Source organism: Adiantum capillus-veneris, chromosome 9 (genome assembly GCF_014529385.1).
Source record: "Adiantum capillus-veneris isolate H3 chromosome 9, ASM1452938v2, whole genome shotgun sequence".
Lineage (NCBI taxonomy): Eukaryota > Viridiplantae > Streptophyta > Polypodiopsida > Polypodiales > Pteridaceae > Adiantum > Adiantum capillus-veneris.
In genome coordinates this window covers 28,107,299-28,130,502 of record NC_140939.1, presented here as the reverse complement: position 1 = coordinate 28,130,502, position 23,204 = coordinate 28,107,299, and positions in this window count along the sequence as shown.

Below are 23,204 nucleotides of genomic sequence, written 5' to 3'. Positions count from 1 at the left end.
AACACACACAACGCCTCTATAACTACCCGACACACACTCTTGGGATGATACACACACACACTATGGGGCACCACTCGGCTTACACAACACACCTGGCCGAGACAGGGAACACACCTCTGGAGTGAGAGGAGAGAGACTATCGACTTGCCCACTCCACCACATACACACTCACACACACACACACTCTCAATTCAGCTCAAAAGAGGATAATTTCTGATGTTTAGATTTAATTGAGCTTGGGCCAACACCTGTAACATTTAATGGCCTAATAACTTATGTGTAGCGGAAATTAGCATGAACATAGTGGGTATTTCATTAGAATAGATTCCTAATGAGAATTACAAGAGTGCTTGGGTGGAGAGAGCAACAAAAAGCATAACACCTAGTTAGATAGCATCAACAATACTTTCAAAAGAGAGAGAAATTAAGCTATTGACAACAGCTGAGGACCGGATTTGCATGGAGCCGGTCCCCCCTCCAAAAGGCTTTGTATTATGGTTTTTCCCATCAAGAGAGACATTGTACAATACAATTCTTTGTAATCCTTCAAGACTAGCTAGTGCAATGAAGATGGAAGCTTCATGCACTAAGCAAAACACCTAATCAAACACAACTTGAATTATCCCCGTTCTCAGACCCAAGACCTCACACACCTTCGAAGATGGTGAGAGCTAGCAGGGTATGAGAGTAGATTGAGAGGAAGAAGGAGTATCTTACGAGAAAGATGTACATCTCCTCACATAATCACTCATATTAGCATAGCTTAGCTTAGTAATTAGCTTGGTAGAGAAGATGAGCATGCATTGAAGCTTGGCTCTTGGTTGGATTTGCATCCACATGCCAAGAGAGTGTTGATGTAGGCTTCTATCTCACAAGCTTGGAGTAGGTGATGAGCTCTCCATTAAAGCTTGGGAGGAGATAGAGTATTCTTTCTTCACACATAATCAAGTGTGAGTGTGTGTGTGAATCCAAGCAAAAATCAGCCCCCTCTCTCTCTTGGGCGAGCCCTTGTTGCTAATTTGGTCTGGCTTTTTGCCTCATTGGACCTCCCCAAGTCAAGCCAATAGGTATTAAGCAACATAAGTGATAGCCTTCTGACATGTGTCCCCATTTCCCCTTTTGTGAGAGCTTTAGGTAATTAAATAATTAAACTAAACTCTCATTGGACCCCTTTGCCTCCTGGCCAATAGGAATCAGGCAAGCCATGGGGCTTCTGAATGCTCATTGGACCCTTTGGGAGACTGCCCAATAGTGTTCTAGGAGACTTAATTCTCATTGGTTTCTTTTATTAAATGTTTTTAAATTAATTAAACTACATTTACTCTAGCTTAATTCTCATTGGTCCACTTCAAGGGTCTTCCAATAGGAATTGGGCACACCTTGTGGGCATCTGGCCTAGGGAGCTGACATGTGTCCCTCATTCCCTTTGTGAAAAGGGAGTCTGTGTGTGTGTGTGTGGCTTTCTCTCTCATCCCCTACCTTTAGGGCTCGCCCCCTCCCATGTAGGGATGTGCAAAGACTTTTAGGGCACACACAAAGCATCCAATTTTCCCTAGGGTTGACCTTTGGACACAACCTTTGAATTTTGGAACCTTAGCATTTTGGAAGTCTTAATGGGCTAAACCTTAGGGTCTTTTTAGCCCATTGTTGCACATGGCTCTTTTGTAGATGGCCCCCCCTTTGGATCCCTATTTTCGCTCCTTTGGACCCCTACTGTGGCCGGTTTGCTAGCTTAACCAATATTCTAGCTTTTTCTCCCCTGGTACCTCCCCACATTAAATGATCAGTTTAATATGAGAAAATCATTTAGGAGAATTAGATATTGATTATTATGACAACACCAATGGGGCAAATAGCTCACACAAAATGGGTAAAATATACCAGATACAATCACAAATTGGAGAAGAAGCTTCGCTCATAGGAGAAACTTACACAGTCAAAATAGCAGAAAAAGTGAGGAATTTGGCAAAATGAACAGCGCCATCGCGTCTGGAACGGCCCAAAACCCCAGTCTACAATGTCAAAGTGCTCAAATCCGACCTCGGATGAGCAGTTTACGGCCAAAACAGGCTCCAAAATGAGCAAAAATACAGTTGCGGCTGTTCCTCCTCTCTTCTCCACGTTTTTTATGGTCTTCTCTCTCTTTTTTCAGTTCCCACACTTAGATTTATTAGTTGGACACCCGTGGCCTTTTAGATGACCCCAAACGGACCCCGAACAGGCCAAAAACTGACCTCACAGTGCATAGTTGTCACCTTTTTGCATCATCTGCACACTTGGCACTCTGCTTTTTCCAATAATGCATCCCGCCACCACGTGAAGTGGCCCCAAAGTATGGTCCTAATGATGACCTTTCTGCATAACTCTCACAAGAAAACACCCACGTTGTGTCCGTATTCATCCACGTGCAAATATTGACCCCGTTCGCGCTCCTGACGCCACTAGATGCCATCTGACGCACCTGCTTACCTCATGTCGTTAACCCGCAAATAGCTTCCTTGAGAATTTTTACGCGCTACCAACTCCTCCTTATTGTAGAAAAAACACACTGGTACTGATAATAGTGAAAATCGCTGCACTATGTACACCCTGTCCTACCTGTACACACGTGGGCCCCACGTAACCACCTGGCTCTGAAAAATGGGCAATTCTTTATTTGATGCACCATGCATGTATATGTACATATGCGCAATCGCTTGCTCCAAAAAACTCCTGACAACGTTGACTTAGCTATTAACAGAATTCTACGGGAAGAGTGGTGTTCCCACCTTCTCCCTCATAATACTCTCGGCGCTTGTTTAGTGGCACTGGTCTAGTATTTAGCTGAGGCATTTCTAGCTCTCTAATCCCTTCCTTGATTGGAGTCATTGGTTTTTTAATGCCAAACTCTCTAGGTGTTTTCCCGCATTAGCCCACATGTTTGGTCGCTTTCTGAGCAGCTCGGCTAACGTTATCGTACAGGTGAGAGATGTTGAGAGAAAGTCTATCAATCCTTTTGGATAGATGACCTTGTTGGGAGAAAATCTCTGTGATGGGACTGCAACAACGTCTGATTTCTCCTTGTACTCTCCCATATAGGACGGTAGTGTTCTTAGCGAATGGGGTTGACTGTCCATAGACTGTACGGATCCATTATCTCCCCAATATGATTTCACTTCTAGGTTCATTTGAGATCTAGTCTCAAATTCCTCTATTGGTGGAAGAGACACTCCTCTTCCATCACCCGTCTAGTTTACTCAACTGCTTATCTCACTTGCCTCATTGGCCTCTTTGACTTATTTCCACAATTTGTCAAGACCATCTATTTCTTTACAACTCTTAGGTATAGCTATGTGACATCGCTCGGAAGAGTTATCCGTGGTATTCAACATATCCTTGGCTCTAATGCAGGATACTTGAGCTTTTGTCCATGCTCATGACTAGAATCTAGCTCTTTTTATTCCTCGTATGGTTTGATTATTAATGTAGGTGGGACAAGGATCACACCCTCAGATTTTCCAACTCGTGGTTCTAGTAAAATCTTGGGTTGTTTGAATCATTTTCTTTCACATTTCAAGCCTGTTGTTTTCTAGTTCCAGATATGGATATGTAATCCACCTATGTGCTTGGGTTTGGCTGTTTTTGAGACGTGTTTCATAGGCTTTTCGGAGGGTGTCTAATGGCTCATTAACCTTCTCGACCAGCATGATCCTCTTGAACTAGCACTTCTCAATTTCTCTTCTATGTATGGTTCTTCTGGAGGTTGAGTTGCCTCCATAAGAGAAGGTGCAACCCTTTCCTCATGTTGTCTTATCTTGTTTTCAGCTTGGGTAAGCTTCTCAGCCAGGGATTTCTGCTTTCATTTCCTACGTGCTTTCATCCTAGCCATTCTAGCTTTCAAACTATTTTTTTTTCTCTTGGTTTTTGGACTAGGTGCATTGGTCTTTGGTTCACCCGTCTCTAGAGTCGCGTCAAATTTTTTTTCCTCTATCTCTTGCTTCTCAGCTTCTTTTTGAGCTTGCACTCTCGTAAGTACTTGAACTGGTTTTTTATTTTCCGAGCTACTGGGTAGCTGAACAATTCCTGAGACATTTATTGCAATCTCGATGACTTGGTTTGGTTTTTTTGGACAATTGGGGATCAAGTGAATGACTCCACAATCAAAACAACGGGTGTCTACTTGTGTGATCTCTTTTTGAGAACATTGTTTGACCAAGTGGTTTCCACTTCTTTTGTGACAATATATCTTTGCTTGAGGAGCTTCCTTTTGCAATTCCTCTTGGCTGTACATAGGCTCCGGCCTAGCTAAGCCTCTATTCACAATGAACCACAATGTCCTTTTGTCCATTTCATACCTTCTTTGTTCATGTCAAAATGTAAGAGGTGGAGGTTGTAACGGCCGCACCATTCCATGTGTTTGTCTCATCTTCTATCGTTTTGAAGGGAAGTACCCACTTTGGTTGTTATAACACATTGTAGCTAGTACTAGTGGTTGTTTATTAGATGCTTCCTTCATTGGCAAGTATCTCATGTCAATAGGCATTCTAGCACCTGGCAGTGTAGATTGTTGTCCTAAGACAGCCTGTGGTCGGCCTGTGGTCTTGAAACTCCTACTAGACCCAATGCATTACCCATAGCATATCTAGGTGGAGTAGGTGATACTGGAACAGGTTGTACATACCTCTCCTCAGCATATTCCATACCATAGTAATACTCTTCTCTCGTATGGTTCGTCCATTTTCTCTCAATTTTGTGCCACTTAAGCTCCCTTGGATCAGCATTTACAAGAGGAGCTAACCTCTATACCATTTTGTTGATAAACTTTTCTTGATCGATAGGTGCCGTTGGTTTTGCAATGGACTCACTCATCTGTGGATCACTCTGCTGAGAGGATGTGCCAACCTCTTGACTCTTACAATCATTTTCTTTATATTTCTCACATCCACCAAATAAAGAGCTTCTTTGATCAATTCGTTTAGCGTCAAGCCCCCTATCATGTGCATATCTTTTTGATGACCCTCATGTCTCATTCCCTGGATAAAGATCAACATTAACTGTGCTTGTGTAGGTAGTTCCGCTCTTGGACAAATATTTTCATATCTCTTCAGTTGTAATGCCGCTTTGCATACTGATTCATCCTCTTTTTGTTTGAATCTGTGAATTTTTGATACCATTTTGTGAGCTATGCCTTTCTGCAAGAATTGTTTGATGAATTCTTCAAACAGCTTGTCTAGAGTCTCCAAATCACATCTTTCCACTGAGTCAAACCATGTAGCCACATCATCTTCTAGAGTCAGTTCAAATACCAGAAGCTGTGTTGCAAAATCCAAAACTTCCTCTTCTTCAATTATTCTTCTAAAAGCCGCTACGTGATCTCTTGAATCACGTCTCCGGCTTTAGAGAATATTGGATCTGGGAGGAAGTTATGATTTTTGCAACACAGCTTTGGTATTTGAACTGACTCTAGAAGATTCTCTTGCTACAGGTTTCTACTCAGTGGAAAGATGTCTTTTGGAGATCTAGACAAGCTGTTTTGAAGAATTCATCATTCAATTCTTGCAGAAAGGCATAGCTCACAAAATGGTATCAAAAATTCTCAGATTAAACATAAGAGGATCGATTCAGTATGCAAAGCGGCATTACAACCTTTCTAGAGATATGAAATTTTTTGTCCTATAGCGGATTCTCTACACAAGCAACAACTATTGTTCCATCTTTAGTCCAGGGAATGAGACATGAGGGTATCAAAAAGATATGCACTGAATAGGGGGCTTGAGCTAAACGAATTGATCAAGAAGCTCTTTATTTTGGTGGATGTGAGAAATATAAAGAAAATGATTGTAAGAGTCAAGATTGACCTCTCTATCGTCCAAGTATCTATATAGTCCTTCACTCTCATGACCTATTATTGAAACTCTTTCAACAAGATTGGTCTTTATCAATTGCAAGTTTGGAAGATCCATTGAAGGCGAATGCTTCTCTATGGTTGGGATTTCAAAGTTCGTGTAAGTTGGGTTTGAGTCTAAAGTAGACATGATCTCTGGGATTAACATATCTATATTGATATAAGAAGACTTTGACTAATGTGTTCAAGTGCTTTGGTTAGGGAAAATTTGAAACTATGTCCAAAACCGTGACCGTTTTCTCACAATTCTCTCAAATTGTCAATTTTAGACACCGTTAACTTTCGGATGAACTTTGAGACCTTAAACGACGTTTTTTTGGGCACTTACTGGAATTGGAGATGATCTCTTCAGATAGCTGATTCCAGTGTTAGAACTCAAAGCTACTGGCAAGCCGTCAATTCAGGTAGTGAAACTAGAAAGGAGACTAGAGATTGAACTAAAATAGTTATCTGAACTGAAATAGTATACTGAAATGAGAGACAAATGGACAAATGAAAACGTACTTGGAGTTTCAAATTCATAGTACAAGAACAACGAGTACAAGGTGTAATGGATTGGAGCTCAAATGATTACAATAGCGGTAATGATTACAAATAAAAATTAGAGGCGAAGAGATTGTAGCTCAAGATATGCTTAGAAGGCTCGACTAAGAAGTAAGAAGAAAGAAGCCCCATTACAATGTAATGGGTCCTATTTATAGCCTTCTAGAGTTACTGTAGTAACCTGTTGTGGTAATTACTACTGTGTGATTGACCCACTGTTCGGCTTTCAGGAGACACTTGTCGCCTATTGGTTGTCTTTGCCTTCTACATCCTTCCCTCCTTTATTGAATTTTGGTATAACTCCAAAATTTCTGAAAAAATCCACCACCTGATTCTAAAATGGTGTTGAGGAACCCATCTGGATTTCTAGTTGAGGTACAAACCCTAAATCCTAAACCCATTTGTCTGTTTGCTGAGCTGCCTGATGTTCCTCATGGGTTGGCCGATGTTCCTCAGATAGTACTCCTTTGGAGTCATTAGTCCTTTTGGTATTTCCATCTTGATGCCATACTTCATGCTTGTTGAGTGCTTGAAACCCCTATCATTGTAATTCCAAGGGTGTCTAGCAATGAATTCTAGCACCCTACTGAGAAAATCCTCTATCTGATTCTTAGTTGGAACTACCTAGTATCCTTCCACTAAACCCGCTTCCTCTTTCCCTTCTTCTATAATGGTGCTTCAAAAGTTCCAACGCCAGCATTGTCCTTTTGGATAAGTCGATAAATGGCCTCCTACTCAAGCTGATCCCTCCTTGCTATGGACATTTCCAATTCATAAGGTGTGAGAGATTTATATGTCTTGGTGTCAAGATCATACAGCGTACGTCTACCCTTTGTCAAACGGCATCTGGCCAATTTATGACAATGCGAAGCTGTGTGGATCCATCCTTCTGGGAGAGTCTGATTTGTTTTATTCCTAGCTTCAAAGAGTATCTCAGCCATTTCTCTGTACTGTGGCCCCAGACCTGGTTTAGCCGTAATATCCTTTTCAGGAATCTTAGAGCATTCCACAGTAAGTTGAAGCAACTGATTTGTGATCTTGGTGAGCCCTTTGAGCTGGATTTTTCAAAGTCCCATACAAAGCTTGATCCTTTGTATTTTGCCTTGCAGTTCCAAAACATCATTTAATTGGAGAGCATCATTGATCAGTGTTTGCCCAATTTTCCACTCTACAGTGGCTTGCTCATACCAATTCTGAACATCATTTGTGATGTTATAGTATGTGAGCCAATCCACTGGTTCTAGATGTTGAGGATACATAGCTGGGAAAAACCTAGGCAGCTCAATCTCCCTGGCTGGCAATGCATACACAAGAATTGGGAAATTCGGTACAAAGTCCAGAAAGTTGAGAACAGCCTGGTTCTCTTGCTGTATCATTTTCATGGTGACTCGAACCAATTGAAACAATCTTTGAAGAGAAGATGCCTGTTCCTCTACTGTCATTTGGGTTTGCGGTCCCTTACTGCGCTACTGGAAGTTTGATCTTCAATAATAGCTTGTACCCTCTGGTCTAGCACTCCTTTGGCAATTTTCATTTGCAATAGGACTTCTTTTAGTTGATTTTTGACCTCTTTCATACATTTATAATGTCGGCATGTTCCAAAGTAAGAGATCTAATTCAATGGCTAGGGATCGACAGTCTACAGTACACTGCCACTGCTAGTGTGGATTGACTAGTTTATCATCAGAGGTTAGTGCCCATTCAGATACTCTCTCTAGCAGCTGAATTCTGCTAGAATGCTTGGGTAATTGGCACAACTCCTGTTCATGAAAAGGGGCTCATTTCCAATGCTGGATCATTTTGTTGGCACTAACATATAGTCGCTGAAACCGTTCCAGATTAGAAAGAAGAACATCATCCTCCAGATACATCCTAGTTATAGGATCTCGCTGATGTCTTAGCCTCTTGTTCATCATTTTGTTGGAACTAACATATAGTCGCTGAAACCGTTCCAGATTAGAAAGAAGAACATCATCCTCCAGATACATCCTAGTTATAGGAGCTTGCTGATGTCTTAGCCTCTTGTTCAGCGTGATGAGCTGTACTGAGTGTTGCTCATCACCTTTCAAGATCTCAATCACACTTTAGCTTTTCCTTTCACATCTAAACTGTGATGTGACTGGTGTACTGGTGAATCTTCAGTGTTGCCTTGTTGTTGATCTTTAGCCTATTGATCTCCCGACTGCTCTGTTGGGCTGACTGTTCCCTGTGGCAGCTGATCCTGAAGGCGGAGATGGAGGAGAATCATTATCATCATCATGCCTATCTACTGGTTCATCCTCCCTCTCTTCATCCTTATCTTTTGATTTCTTAGAATCTTCATCGAGTTCATTCTTCTTATCAATATAGTCCAGAATAGCTTGATTTTCCAAAGCACTATTATATTCAAAAAGTTTATCTTGCAAATCATTTTGCATGGTTTCCATGAGCGCCCTTAGATTATCCATATTGAAGACAATGTTGCCTTTTGGATTCAGTATATCAGCCAAATTATTGTATATGTATCTTTCTATTAAAGAGGCTTTCAATGCAGTATCGCTGGTCAACAATGAAAAATCAACTCTCTTCATCCGCAGCATAGTTTCAAATCTGTTAGCAGCTCTCTCAGCCTCTACCTTTTCTTCATTTAACTACCTCGTCTTAAACTCAAGCATGGATAACTTTCCTTCTAATGTTTGAATTGTCCTGCCTGACTGATTTTCACGAACACTATGCCGCAATGATTGTGCCCCTATATCCTGTTTCAATTTTTCAACTTGTTACTCACTGTTCCTCAATTCAGCTTTTAACTTGGTCATTTCATCAGTAGATGCTAAGGAATCCAGCATTTTTCCTAAAGCATAAACAATTGTATTCCAGGATGACTGGATAAGCACTGAGAAGCCATCATTGACCATCCGTGGGTAAGATGCAACTGGCTCATAAACTATAACAGGAGCCATATATGGTAATGTGGTAAAGTCAGGTTTGTGCAGGACTAATCGTCCTATGAGCGGATGAGTCTGCAGCTGTTGTAATTTTTCCTTCTTGGTTAAGGCTAAAGCCAATTCACTGAAAGGGATAGGAATTTTACTAATTGGACTAGCAAGTGCTGGGCCTTTTCCCTTATCAGTATGAACTACCGACTGCTCACCACTGGTCCTTTCTAGCTGGTCTTTGTCTGCATTGGTGTTTGCTGAACTCTGGTCTGCTTGCTAGCTGGTCCCAATCATAAGCTTTACTGGAGGTTGGTCTGCCTGGCCACTGGTCTTCTGGAGATCTTTAAGTAGACATAATTTTGACTTGACTTTCTAACTGCTTCAAGAAAGCACTACTCTTAGCCAATATAATTTATGGTTTCTTGGAATTACCAGCTTCCTCTTGTGTGGACTTTCTCTTCTATCCAATGAGAGATAACTGATTACCCGGGGTTTCTTCATCTGAGGATAAATCAACATTGTTAGTTGCTGGGATGGGTATTTGACTCCAAGCCATCCGTACCTAGTCATGAGCAACATGAGAAGTTGCCCAGTAAAGAAACTGACATACATAGCAGGCTTTGAAAACAAACTGAGACTTCAACTTAGCAGTCTGCTGAAGCACATTATGTGACAGAATCTGACATAAGTTGATTGGAGCCGTGGCATCTAATCTCTTTGCTAGTAGCATGGAAAACAGTTTTTTTGAAGGTTATTTTTCAGACTCACAGCCTCAACCACAAATTGATAAGCAACGGGGATGTCCAGTCCCACTACTAGAACCCCTTGTGCACTGGCCTTGCGTTTCTTCTTGGTTGCGTCCTCTTCCTTCAAAGCCATACTTATTTATTCTACAGGTACCACAGTCGGCTTCGGCTCGTTTGGCATCTTGAAAGCAAAATCAATGCTCTCCGGAGTTATTGACACTTTCTTACCATATGCTATAGTGCTATCAACATTGAAGCAATCAAGAACCTGCCTAATGATAGCTGTGTCACTGACAGAAATTCTGCACAAAATGACAAAATAGCATGTGCAATACTACTTGTAGTGGAAATGGAGGCCGAAATGAACCCGAATCAGAAATCTGAGAAGACTAAGCTCTACGAGCTTACCTGAAATTTTTGTCGACCTGCAAACGCTTGCCAAAGCTCACAAAAATTGGAGAAAGTGAGTAGGCGTGTGCTGGAGTTGTTGGCAACTGAGCCCGGGAGGAAGAAACCTGCTCTTATACCAATTGTTGGAATTAGGGTTGTAGAGAAACGCACACAGCTTGGAGAAGATGAAGGAAGCTCGATGCACACAATAGAGGGTGTGTTACTTAGTATGCAATGGAAAGATAGGCAGCCCTAGAGTGATGGGCGTATATACAATGCTCGGGGGGAGAAAACTTCTAAAGAGGGAAAAAATTCCCCGACGGTCCTAGTGTGTTCACACACATCACTACCACATGTATATGGTAACAAAGATGACTATAACCAACACTCGAATACACTCCCCAAGGATTTTCCTAGCTAGAGGACCGTGGTAAGCATGCTGTTTACTATATATAATTACTCCCGCCGGGATTTTTTTTTCTCGATGGGCCCGCCGAACACGCAATCATTTAGACATTTACTTGACCGTTAGACACTATGAAATTTGGAGCACATTACCGCTCAGATAGACGCACAAAAACAAAGGAAAAGTTGAAGTCAAAAAATCTCGGGGGCGGTAATGCTCGAGTCAATGCTCGCGGTAATGGTCCTTCAGCAATGCACGCGGTAATGGTCCTATATGGCCGCGCTTTTTTCCGCGGGACTTACCGCTAGTATTACCGCGAACATTACTGCGCACGCGAGTATTTTTAAAAAAAAGGAGATGACCATTTGGATGGTCCTTGGTAGGACCCATCCAAATGGTCATTTGCCTTTTTTTTCCTATACATTTAATAATAAAAAAAAAACAATTTCATTGCACAAAAACTTTGGACCGAAATCAAATGTTTAATTATATTGGAGAAACTGTTCATTACAAAATTGCCCAAATAGGCGATGCATGGCGGCTATACAACTGTGGCCAAAAGAAGACTTTGGGCCAAAATCAAGTGTTTAATTATATTGGATATTACAAAATTTCTCAAATAGGCGATACATGGGGGCTATACAACTGTGGCCAAAAGAAGACGGGCCCAAAAACACTTGGAGGATTGAGCTACTCGGATCCTAGGACCTCTCGAGGGACTCCTTGACTCTGGAAAAGAAAAAAACAACAAAACCTTTAATGAATACAAATGGATACATAATTCTGCATGCACTCATTTTTAAAAAAGAAGTTCACACTTACAGGCTGTAGTGTACGACATGCATTTTCAAATTCTTCGCGATTGATTTTGTTGTTTTCATACAGCCAGCACCATGTCTGATATTTGGAGTGGCTCTCTCGGTAATTACTTAACTTTACACTCTAAAATTTATTGTATTTTCATAATAAGCTATTAGACTGTTTTATATTTATATGTTTATACTTATAGAAATTATTATTGTTTTTTTTCCAAAATTCGACAAATATGACGTTGGGTCACGATGAGACGTCAGATTAGCTGACATCAAACTAACCCTAGCTAGCACTAGTCTCACTTTTATATAGCATGTATTAGAAGATGACGTGTATACGTCAGTTTTGTAGATGATTCAAAAACAATGTAATTTAGTTCTATAGTTTTCCATAGTGGCAATTTTATTCTAACTCGTATATTTTGATCCAGCTTAATAATCACTTAATGTGTCAAATTTTTTTGCCCACGATTTGTTCATTACAATATGATTTTATCAATTCACTTTTGTCAATTTTGCATTTCATTTTTGGTTGTAATATGTTCAATATGGTTGATTGGGTGGCAGGGCTTTCTGTGCCTTTCCACCAAATGTATTTGTCCTCGTACGTCGCTATTTGAGATTTGCAGCGTCACTATATTGGGCACCTGAAGAGTCACTATGGACATCACTATAGGCGTCGCTATATAGAGACATCTATAGTGATCTACATGGCCACGCCCATAGCAAGGATCTCATTGCAAATCTTATAACAACATTGAGGATAAAAATATCTTCCTGTATTTTCTTTGCTAAGGCCGTCACAAGCCTTAAGCATGTCTTGTAGTGTCCTTGGTGGAGCACAACGACAAAAAATGGCGATTGTGCCACCCTTGAGTGATGATATGATAATGGATGGCAATGAAACTTTGCAGGGTCAAGGAAAGCATATTGATCCCCACCCTAAAAAATTTCATGGCCATCCCAATCCATCTCCACGGTCAAAGGAAACACACTCACCAAATTGTTTTTGTTGGAGCCTTGACAAGAAACTGGTATTTGTGCCACGCTTGACGCACAAGACAACAACAGATGGCCTTGAAACTTTGCAAGGGTGGAGGAAGCACACTAATCCGCACACTTGCAAAGTGTCAAGGCCATTCCAATCCATCTTGACGGTCAAGGATGCCACAATCGCCAGTTTTTGGCCATTGGATCCTTGAGTCCAACGGCAAAAATTTGGCGATTGTAGTATGCATGATCGATGAGATAACAACGGATGGCCATGACACTTTGCACAGGAGAGGTGGGGGGAGTACACTCCTCCTTGCCCTTGCAAAGTTTCATGGCCATCGGAATTTATCTCTATAGTCAAGGGCTGCACAATTGCCAATTTTTTGTCGTTGGACCCTTGGCGAGCCTAACGGCAAAAAATTGATGATTGTATAATCCTTGACCACCAATGAGATGGAAATGGATGGACTTTAAAATTTATAGGGACAATTTTAGCACAATTATATTTACCCCTAAAAAGTTTCATGGTCATTGCAATCGGTCACAACGGTCAAGGGCCGCAAAATTACCAATTTGTTTGGTGTTAGGCCCTATGCAAGTCTAAAGGCAAAAAATTGGTGATTGTGCCATGCATGACCAACGACACAAAAATGGATGGCCATAAAACTTTTCAAGGGCAATAAATGAATACTTCTCCCTACTCCTTCAAAGTTTCATGGACATCGCAATTTGTCTCGATGGTCAAGGGTGGCATAATTGCTAATTTTTTGTCATTAGGTCCATGGCAGCCCGACGACCAAAGATTGGCAACTGTGCCGCCCTTGACCAATGAGATGGAAATTGATGGCAATGAAAATAAAAAAGGGTGGGGGGAACACACTAATTTCCAGCTCTACAAGGTTTCATGGCCATTGCAATCCATCTTCATAGTCAAGGTCGTCACTGTAAGTTGCTAATTTTTTACGATCGAACCTTTAGCGAGCCCAAAGGTAAAAAAAAGGTGATTGTGCCATGCATGATTGATGGGATGGCAACGGATGGCCTTAATAGTTTGTAAGGATAGGAAAGAACCCTAATGCCCATCTTTCCTTGGCAAGCCCAACGAAAAAAAAAGTGGTGATTGTGCCACACATGAGTGATGAGACAACAACAGATGGCCATGAAACTTTGAAAAAGGGTGCTCATATATCTTGGTGGGACTGTAGATACTGAGTTCAATGGTACAAGCACTAAGGAAGGGGATAAATTTAAATAGCTAGGCGATAGAGGGAGAGAAGAAGTGTCACTCTCATACGGTGATACATGCATGTGAACAGTTCCAGAATCATTTGAGTCTCACCTGAGCATTCTATTAGTTTGAGATAGTTGTGCATTTAGAATGCCTTTGATCAAGGCATTGTGTTGATGTGTATGTCCGCTCATATCCACCACTTCTATGCATGTCCACAATTTTTGTAGCTCTTTCAATAGTGGACGAAGATACACATCCATATTCTTCACCTTATACCGCCTCGACATAATCAAGCTTAATAATAGGTGTCCCTTCTTAGTTGTTAGCCATGGGGGAATGTTGTAGTTAACAGTGACAACTGGCCATACAGCCTAAGATGTGGACTTCTAACGAAATGGATTTATGCCATCCATAGCCAGGTCGAGGTGCAAATTTTGAGCTTCCCTAGCAAAATCCGACCACGTGTCATCAATATGTTTTCATGTCCCACAATCTACAAGGATCGGTAGCACACCTTCTGAATATTTGTTCTCCTCATGCCATGGTGCTAGAGCAGCCATGGACTCGCATTCAAAGAAGTGCTTGATGCGAGGTAGCAAAGAAAAATGGTGTAGCACCTTCTAAAACATTTTTTGTTCGTAAAGATCCATTTGATATCTCTTGGAATCACATTTCAGCCACTTTTGCATGTTACATATTCCCCCGGGGGGTTCAGCCTATAGCACGTGCATTCAAGAGGTATTTTTTAAAAACCCTCTACACACACACACTTCATCATAAATTAAAAGATCCTTGTTCCTTCATAGATTTGTACCTTTTTTTAGATTTTCCATTTTTAAATCCCTCTTGTAAAGGTGAAAGCATGTTAAAGTGTTGTGCTTTTTTTGCTAGTTAACATATGCCAACAAGCACATCTTGTAAGCATAACACATGGATAGGACAATCATATTTTTCCAAGTGTGTGGGCCACCATCATGAACTATACAAAGTGTATACTTGGGCTTCAAAAAAATGAATCATAATAATCTCAAACAGTTAAGCTCAGTCGTTACGTTGAGGTAGTGGTGTAGTCATGAAACATGGAGGGAAGCACGTCGCAGAGGCCATAGGTCAAAGAGAGGGAGGAAAGCAATTTCAAGCTGCAAGTAGGTCTAGAGTCAAAGGCCAACAGTCAGCCCAAGTGGAGGATAGCTCACCACTGGAGCCAGCCACCTCCGACAAAAATCTTGATAGTACTCCACCGAGAAGGAAGTCAAGGGGCAAAGGTTCTGTTGCTTCTCCTCTACCCTGCAAAAGATTAAAGGTTTCTAATTTCCAAGGATCCCCAATGTCAAAGTACATGCATGAGGGAAGGGCAAGCACGACTCACGTACTCTCTCTCTCTCTCTCTCTCTCTCTCTCTCTCTTCAATGAGGGGGCCACATTTGAAAGTTGTAAATCAAGCAAAGCATGACACATTTCTCCAGCATGCCCCGACTACTAATCTGTTAGTGAATCCTCTCCCCCATGAGATAATAGTGATGCTAAGCATATGCTACAATCAACACAGAGGACTATGCATTTAGCTTATATTCTTGTTTTTACAGTAGCCCTTGGCTACAATCTTGTTGTGGAATCTCTCACACTAATCAGGTGCTTGTGCATTGCCTAGACATTCAAGGTCCATGCTTAGATGATTGCATCTAAGGAGAGCCCGCACAATTGACTCTGTAGAAATTACTTGACAACCCTATTCTAGTGGGGTTCTGTAAGGTTTTAATCTTATAATCATGTGTGTGTGGAGGCCGATGGAAAGGTCCCAAGATGAGCATCCCACTATAGGAAAAGTTTTGTGTAACAGTAGAAGAGTTTAATGTTGTCCATGGCCTCTCCGTGGACCGTGTCAACCCCAAATTGGTGAAGTGGGAGCAGATTGAAGATGTGGAGTGGTTCAGTCTATTCAGAGAGACGAAGGATCGTAGAAAATATCACTTCAAATGCAGTAGCATTTGTAGCGACATGTACGACCAAGTACTTAGTTGCATATAGGGTGTACTAGAAGGCCCCCACCAACATGGAAATTAATTCGCTTATGCGAAGGGTTTTGTAAAACAATTCAGTCCAGTGGAAATTGCAAGTGGCTCAATCCTGCAAATCAATTGGGCCGAGTTTGTTGTCCAGCTTTTTCAAGACCTTCGAGAAAAAGGATACTACGATTTTCATGTTGAAAAGTGGAGGGTGCGTAATACCCACCCTTCAAGTTAAGAAACAAAGGAGGGATCCGTGGAAACGAAGGACGATTGCGCTGGCCAAGTAGCTCCGAATGTTGTTCCTACTGATAGGGCAACACCCCTCTCTATTAACAGCTCTCACAAAGTGACAACAAGCCTATCATATTTAGAGCTCTTTGATTTGCATAACATCATGAGTGCAAGTGACCATCTCAGAAATCGACTACAGGATGCTAAACAGTACCTCAAGAATGCGGGTCCGAAGCTTGAAGTTGCGAGGGTTCTAAAAGCAAGCCATGATATGGTTAGCCTTGTACTACTTGCTATGAGACAAAAGCTTCATGATGCTGAGAATGAATTGTGGTGTTTAGGCGTCACTAACAGTGTGGATACAAGGAGAGAAATAGAGCTCAAGGTAAAGATCGAGACACTGGATGGTTTGGGGTTTCCTCACAGTGAGGACACCCCCACTGCTGTTGATATTGACATAACTTGTCTTCGTGTAAGTGCCGATGGTTTTTGTGATTGAACCTTATGTTTTGAATATGTGCACAAATATCTTATGTACTTACCATGCCTCTGTTTTGATTGGTTTGTTGACTAATGTGGAGGTGTAGGAAGAAAAAGTGCATGCCTGCAATAGTCAATTGGAGGTGCTCATACAGATAAGTAGGATGATACAAGGCTCCTTCATCCCCACTACCCTATGCAAGATAGCTATGGAAACTTTTATAGAGTGTATAGGAGGGGTACATGATGGGACAACAAGCAACATGTGTATTGGTTGTGGTCTACCACTACAAGTACACAAAATCAATGCAATGGTCAAAATGCCATGTGAGCATACCTATCTAATCTGATTTGTTGATGCATTCTCCCTGGGGACCAAATGTAAAGCTTCCACCTGCCAGCAAAGGATACCAGCTGAATGGTGTGGCAAGGTCACAGGGCAAGGACCACTAACCACACAGAATTCTTGTAAGATAATGTTAAGGAACAGTTATCCAGCCTTGATTCCTACACTAGCCCTGTGTATGCTAGCTAGCATAGAAGGTATGCTAGCTAGCTTAGTGGGTATGGTGGCTAGCATATTGTGTATGGTAGTTGGAAAACCTAGTTATGCTAGTTAGCATACTATGAATGTAGCTAGCATACATTGTCATGGTGGTAAGCATACTTTGTATGCTAGTTAGAATACATGGTATGCTAATAAGCATACCTTCTATGTTAGTTAACAGACTATGCATGCTAACTAGCATAGAGAGTTTCCCAATTAGAAACAAAGTATGCTAATCAACATATTAAATATGCTAATTAGTGCACAGTGTGCTAACTAGCAAACAAGGTATGATAATTGGCATATTGAATATGCTAATTAGCATACTTTTTATGCTAATTAGAACACTCTGTATGATGGCTAGCATGCAAGTATGCTAATTAGAAAAAAGGTATGCTAATTAGCATGCATAAGCATACCTTTTTTTCTAGTTATCATACTTGCATGCTAGCCATCATACACAATGTTCTAATTAGCATAATAAATATGCTAATTAACATACCCTGTTTTCTAGTTAGCACACAGAGTGTGCTAACTAGAAAATAGGGTATGTTAATTAGCATATTTAATATGCTAAATGGCATACTTTTTATGCTAATTAGAACATTGTGTATGATGGCTAGCATGCAAGTATGATAACTAGAAAACAAGATATGATGTTAGTTAGCATACTTTCTTTGCCAGCTAGCATAATGTGTATGCTTGTTAGCGTACCTCTATGCTAGTTAGCATACATTCTGAGATAGCTAGCATAATGTGTATGCTAGTTAGCATAGCTCTTTGCTAGTTATTGTAATGTGTACTTTAGTTAGCATGCACAGTATGCTAACTAGAAAAATGGTATTCTAATTAGCAAATACGTAATGTTAATTAGCATAACTAATCTTCTAGTTAGCATACCATCTATGCTAGCATACATGGTATCCTAATTAGCATGCAATTATGTATGCTAATTAGCATACATTCTTTGCTAGCTAGCATACACACTATATTCACACTTTGTTATTAGCATATTTTGTATGCTAATTAGGATAATGATCATGGTGGCTAGCACACTTTGTATACTAGTTCGCATAGACAATATGAATGTCTATAGGATATAGATGCCTACCATACATGGAATTCTACTTGTCACGCTATGCATACAAGCAATCACAATGGTATCAATGAAAATCAATGGGTGAATGGAATACACAGGTATCAATGATGTAGGATGCGAACCTGACAAGACACATGTCAATCAAAGGATAGAAGAGAACCTCTGTAATGATGATCTGATGAGCTGGTGGATAGACAGCATGAAAGGGCAGATGTAATGCCACAGCATGTGACAACGCACGAGTATACTGCAGATGGTAAAGAAATAGATGATGATGATGAAGATTTATCATTATTACTCATCCCAAACCCAAGCCCCCCTACAGATGATCAAAGAAGCGTCTTAGAGGAAACGGTTAGGAGTGTGGGGGTGCTCAAGAGGAGGGTTTCAGGACTCACAGTGGGCTGACTGCGCAAGATGTCGATGATGGCAACCCCCTACAAGGTTTTGTAAAAAAAGTGAAATTAAAGAGAAAAGGTGTCGTGGAATGGATTCTAGAAGATCCTAGGGACAAGATATGTGATGCCCCTTGAGCACCCTAGATGACATAAACGAACATAGTAGAGGTGAAAAGAAAGCCATTCTCTCACGTGCTTGCAAGAAATGATGTTGAATTTGTTCCTGTTGTGTCCAAGTTATGTAGTGTTAGCAAGCTCCACAACATGTGGCATGTATCTCTCTGGATATTTATAATGGAGAAACTCTTTTCTATATTATTTTACTATGCAATGGTTCATTAGTTTTTACTTGGCCTTTATGATGTCTTTATTCGTCGATACCATTTTTGTGTCACAGGGCAAGATAAGTTGTAGTTAGTTGCCCTGCATGATTTGAATTATGGCATTGCATGCAAAACCATACAAAAGTGGCGTATTGCTAAGGCAAGACAACTACAAAAAGAAAAAGACAAGATTGAGAAGTGCCTTGCTAGCTATCTTAATCGCTTAACAAAAATTCTTGAGTACTTCAATTATGTTCATCCCTCGGGGAAAGTTATTTTTGCTGAGTGGTATGCACTGCCAGACCCAATATGCATGCCAAAGCCGTTGTCACACAAGGGGCGCGCTTTGGAAATTGCATGCTTGTTCAAGTTGTAGAGTCAATGCACGATGAAATTCCCCCTAAACATGCAAGTGAAATGATAAAGTACAATGTGAAAGATAGGAGGTATGTATTTTGTCGCGAAAAAAATCACAATTTCTTGAATTTGGTGCCTCTGATGTTTTCATGTGTATATATGGAGAACTAGCATGGCACCTAAAGTGAATGCAATATTAGAAACAATATTCAAAGAGTAGCGGGCTAAGCTTAGAGATGTTTTTTCTTAGAATTATTATAGTGGCCAGCCTTGGCTGATATATAATAAGCCTATATTCCTGAAGGATTTGAGATTGTTTTAAAAGAACCGAAACTTTGGGCCCCAAAACGGTCTAATTATTGACGATAGTATTTACAAAGTGCACCAGAATCCTGAAGGAAGCTGGCTTGCTACTCCTAAGATGGAGGACTAGACCAAAGAACAACGACAAAACTTCCTGATAGATACTTTGAGCAGCTGGGTGCTCCTATGGCTGCAATCAAAGGATCGTGCAGCATATACAACTGAAAATGCTGTCCCAGATTTGTTTTCACAAGAAGTGATCAAGAAGCTGGCATCAAAAATACAAAATCGCAATGAGGCCCAACGTACGAAAGCCTTGCATAGGAGACAAAGGAAGGCTGATGAAGAAGTTGAAAGACATAAGAGAGAGAGGCTACAAAGGGAAAAATTAGAGAAGAAGTAGCAAGAAGAAGAAGAAAGAGAGTTGCAAGAACCAAAAGCTCAGCAAGAAGAAGAAAGAGAGCAAGTTCCAAAAGCTCAACAAACAAAGAAGCAAACGGACACTGAGAAAAAGCGAGTGTACAAGCGTGCTAAACCACGATCTTATCCAGAGTAGGAGGCTCTCTGCAGTTTTGTAACATTATGAGGGAAATTTGTATATTTCCTTTCCAATGTTTGTAACTATTTCGACATTCACTTCAGATAGTAATGATCAGATCCTATGCTATTCTTTTTTTGAAGACAATACTATGTGTATTGTTGGCATTATTTTTTGTCTTGTAAACATTGAATTTGTATACATTCTTGTTGGAAATCAGCAAAGATATGCTAATTAGCATAATGTTTATGATAGTTAGCAGACTGTTTATGCAAACTAGAAAAAAATAGTATGCTAATTAGCATACCCACAGTATCTAATTATAATACATTTTAATTAGCATATAGTGCATTTTTATTTGTGCTAAATTTCACTCACAGCATACCGTAGTATGCTAATTAGCATATATAGTATATAGGAAGCTGCCATGTTTTCTCCTTGAAATGCGAAATGGTATGCTAATTAGCATACTGTCTATGCCAACTGGCGTAAGCAGTATGCTAATTAGCATACATGGTATGCTAATTAGAATTCCTTCAATTAGCATACTGTGGATTTTTGTTTTTGCTAGCTTCCACTCATAGCATAGTATGCTAATTAGCAACAATATATAGAAAGCTGCCATCCATTCTTGAAACCAGCATATAGTATGCTAATTAGCATACATGGTGGGATTATTAGCATACAGACTATATAGAGAGATGTTATCTCTTCTCCTTAAAACCAACAAAGGTATGCTAATTAGCATACTGTCTATGCCTACTGACATAGAGAATATGCTAATTAGCATACCTTCAATTGGCATATTGTACTTATTTTTTTGCGCTAATTTCCATTCAGTACAGTATGCTATTTAGAATACACAATATACAGAAACTTGCAATCCCTTCTCTTTGAGACCAACAAAACTATGCTAGTTAGCATACTGTTTATGCCAGTTAACTATACTAATTAGCATACTGTGCATTTTTGTTTGTTCTAACTTTCACACACAACATAGTATGCTAATTAGAACACACAATATACAAAAATTTGTCATCTTTTCTCCTTAAAAGCAACAAAGGTATGCTAATTAGCATACTGTTTATGTAAAAAATGGCATAAACAGAATGCTAATTAGAATACACATTGAAGTGAAAGTTGTCATATCTTCTCCTTGAAACCAGAAAAGGTATGCTAATTAGCATACATAGTATACAGAAATCTTCCATCACTTCTCCCCTAAACCAATGAGGATATTCTAACTAGCATACTTTTATGCGAGTTGGCATAAATAGTATGCTAATTAGCATTCCACTCACAACATAGTATATTAATCAGCATATACAGTACACAAAAAGATGCCATCTCTTCTCCTTGAAAACCAACAAAGTTATGCTAGTTAGCATATTGTTTATGCTAACTAGCATATATAAGTTTATGCTAATCAACATATATAAGTTTATGCTAATCAGCATAAATAGTATGCTAATTAGCATTAGCATACAAAGTATACAAGAAGCTGCCATCTCTTCTCCTTGAAAACCAAAAAAGGTATGCTAATTAGCACATTGTTTATGCTAACTAGCATAAACAATATGCCAATTAGCATACCATTTATGCTAACTAGCGTACCCACAGAACACAATTAGCATACCTTCTTATTATCATAATGTGCAAGCCACTGGCCTTCTTTGTACACATCTTTCCATACCCTGATGCCTTTCTTATAAGCTAGGCGTGCCTTCTTTTACAGTTTCCATTTATATTTGTGGGCTACCTGCCAAACCATATGGAGTCCCTGCTATAAAAAGTGTAAATTGTAAGACACCAAAGGAGACGGACATTGAGCTTGTTTGATCACCTCTCTAGAGTTCTACATTTTTTTTATGAGCTCAGATCCTCTAGGTTTAATGAGACAAGTTCTACAAATGATCTCTCTTAAAGTGAGACCCCTCTGTGATAGACACCTAATCCATGTATACACAAAGCACACAATAGACACAAGAGACAAAGGATACCCAAGTTTTTGATAAAACTACATTATCTTCGAGCAACAAGAAGTATATTGAAGATGCAGTGATTACAACTTAAAAGCTGAACGGCATGCTATTATAGATTGCTTCATAGCTTTTTGGGTTGAATGTGTACACTTGCCGTCTCCTTGGGATGTACTCCATGGGTATTTTGATACATCGTATCAGATGTGAAAGTACGTGGATGATGGGCTGCTTGTGTTCTAGCTTGAAGGTGTATGCATCCAATTTGTTGTAATACAGACCTTACACAGCATATGAGCCTCTATCAATTGCATTGCCCCACTCATCCAAGTACCCCTTCTCCACCTTCTCCTTTGCTGCAACACATTTGACCAGGTAGAAATCCACATCCTCGACGTTGTTTGAAGCATCTGGATTTACAACAAATGTGTCGCCAGCACATAGAGCGCTACTCAACACATCATGATGACCTTTGTATTAAGAGCTCAAAATTTCCATAAGGATGTTTAATCCCTTTTAGCCTACATACTGGAACTCGCACGGTATGGGGTCACGTCCTATCATCGACCACTGTTCACAACATACAAAGAAAATGTTATGTTAAAATTTAAGGTTACAAATACCGAAAATTACTAAACCTAGAGAGAAATGCAATAACCCTTACAAAGTCGGCCTCAAATAATGCCCATTCACTGCTTACCTCTACTCGCGCTCTGGAAGCCTCCCTTGTTGCCTCTACTTGTTGGGATTCTCTTGTGCTTCTTGCTTTGCAATCTTCTAATCTTATTTAGTCAGCTAAAATGACCTACTCCACCCATGATTTATTGGTTTTTGCACTTTGGAGCGCTTGTGCTTGCAATACTTGTGCATTCACATGCTCATTAAGTCTTCATTGAAGCACTCTTCCCAATTTGCCATGGGAAACGCATCATGAAGCATATCGACACCTTATATCTTTCAATTCTTTGGGCACTTAAATCCAGGTATTTAATATGTAGTGCAAAAAAGACCTGAGAG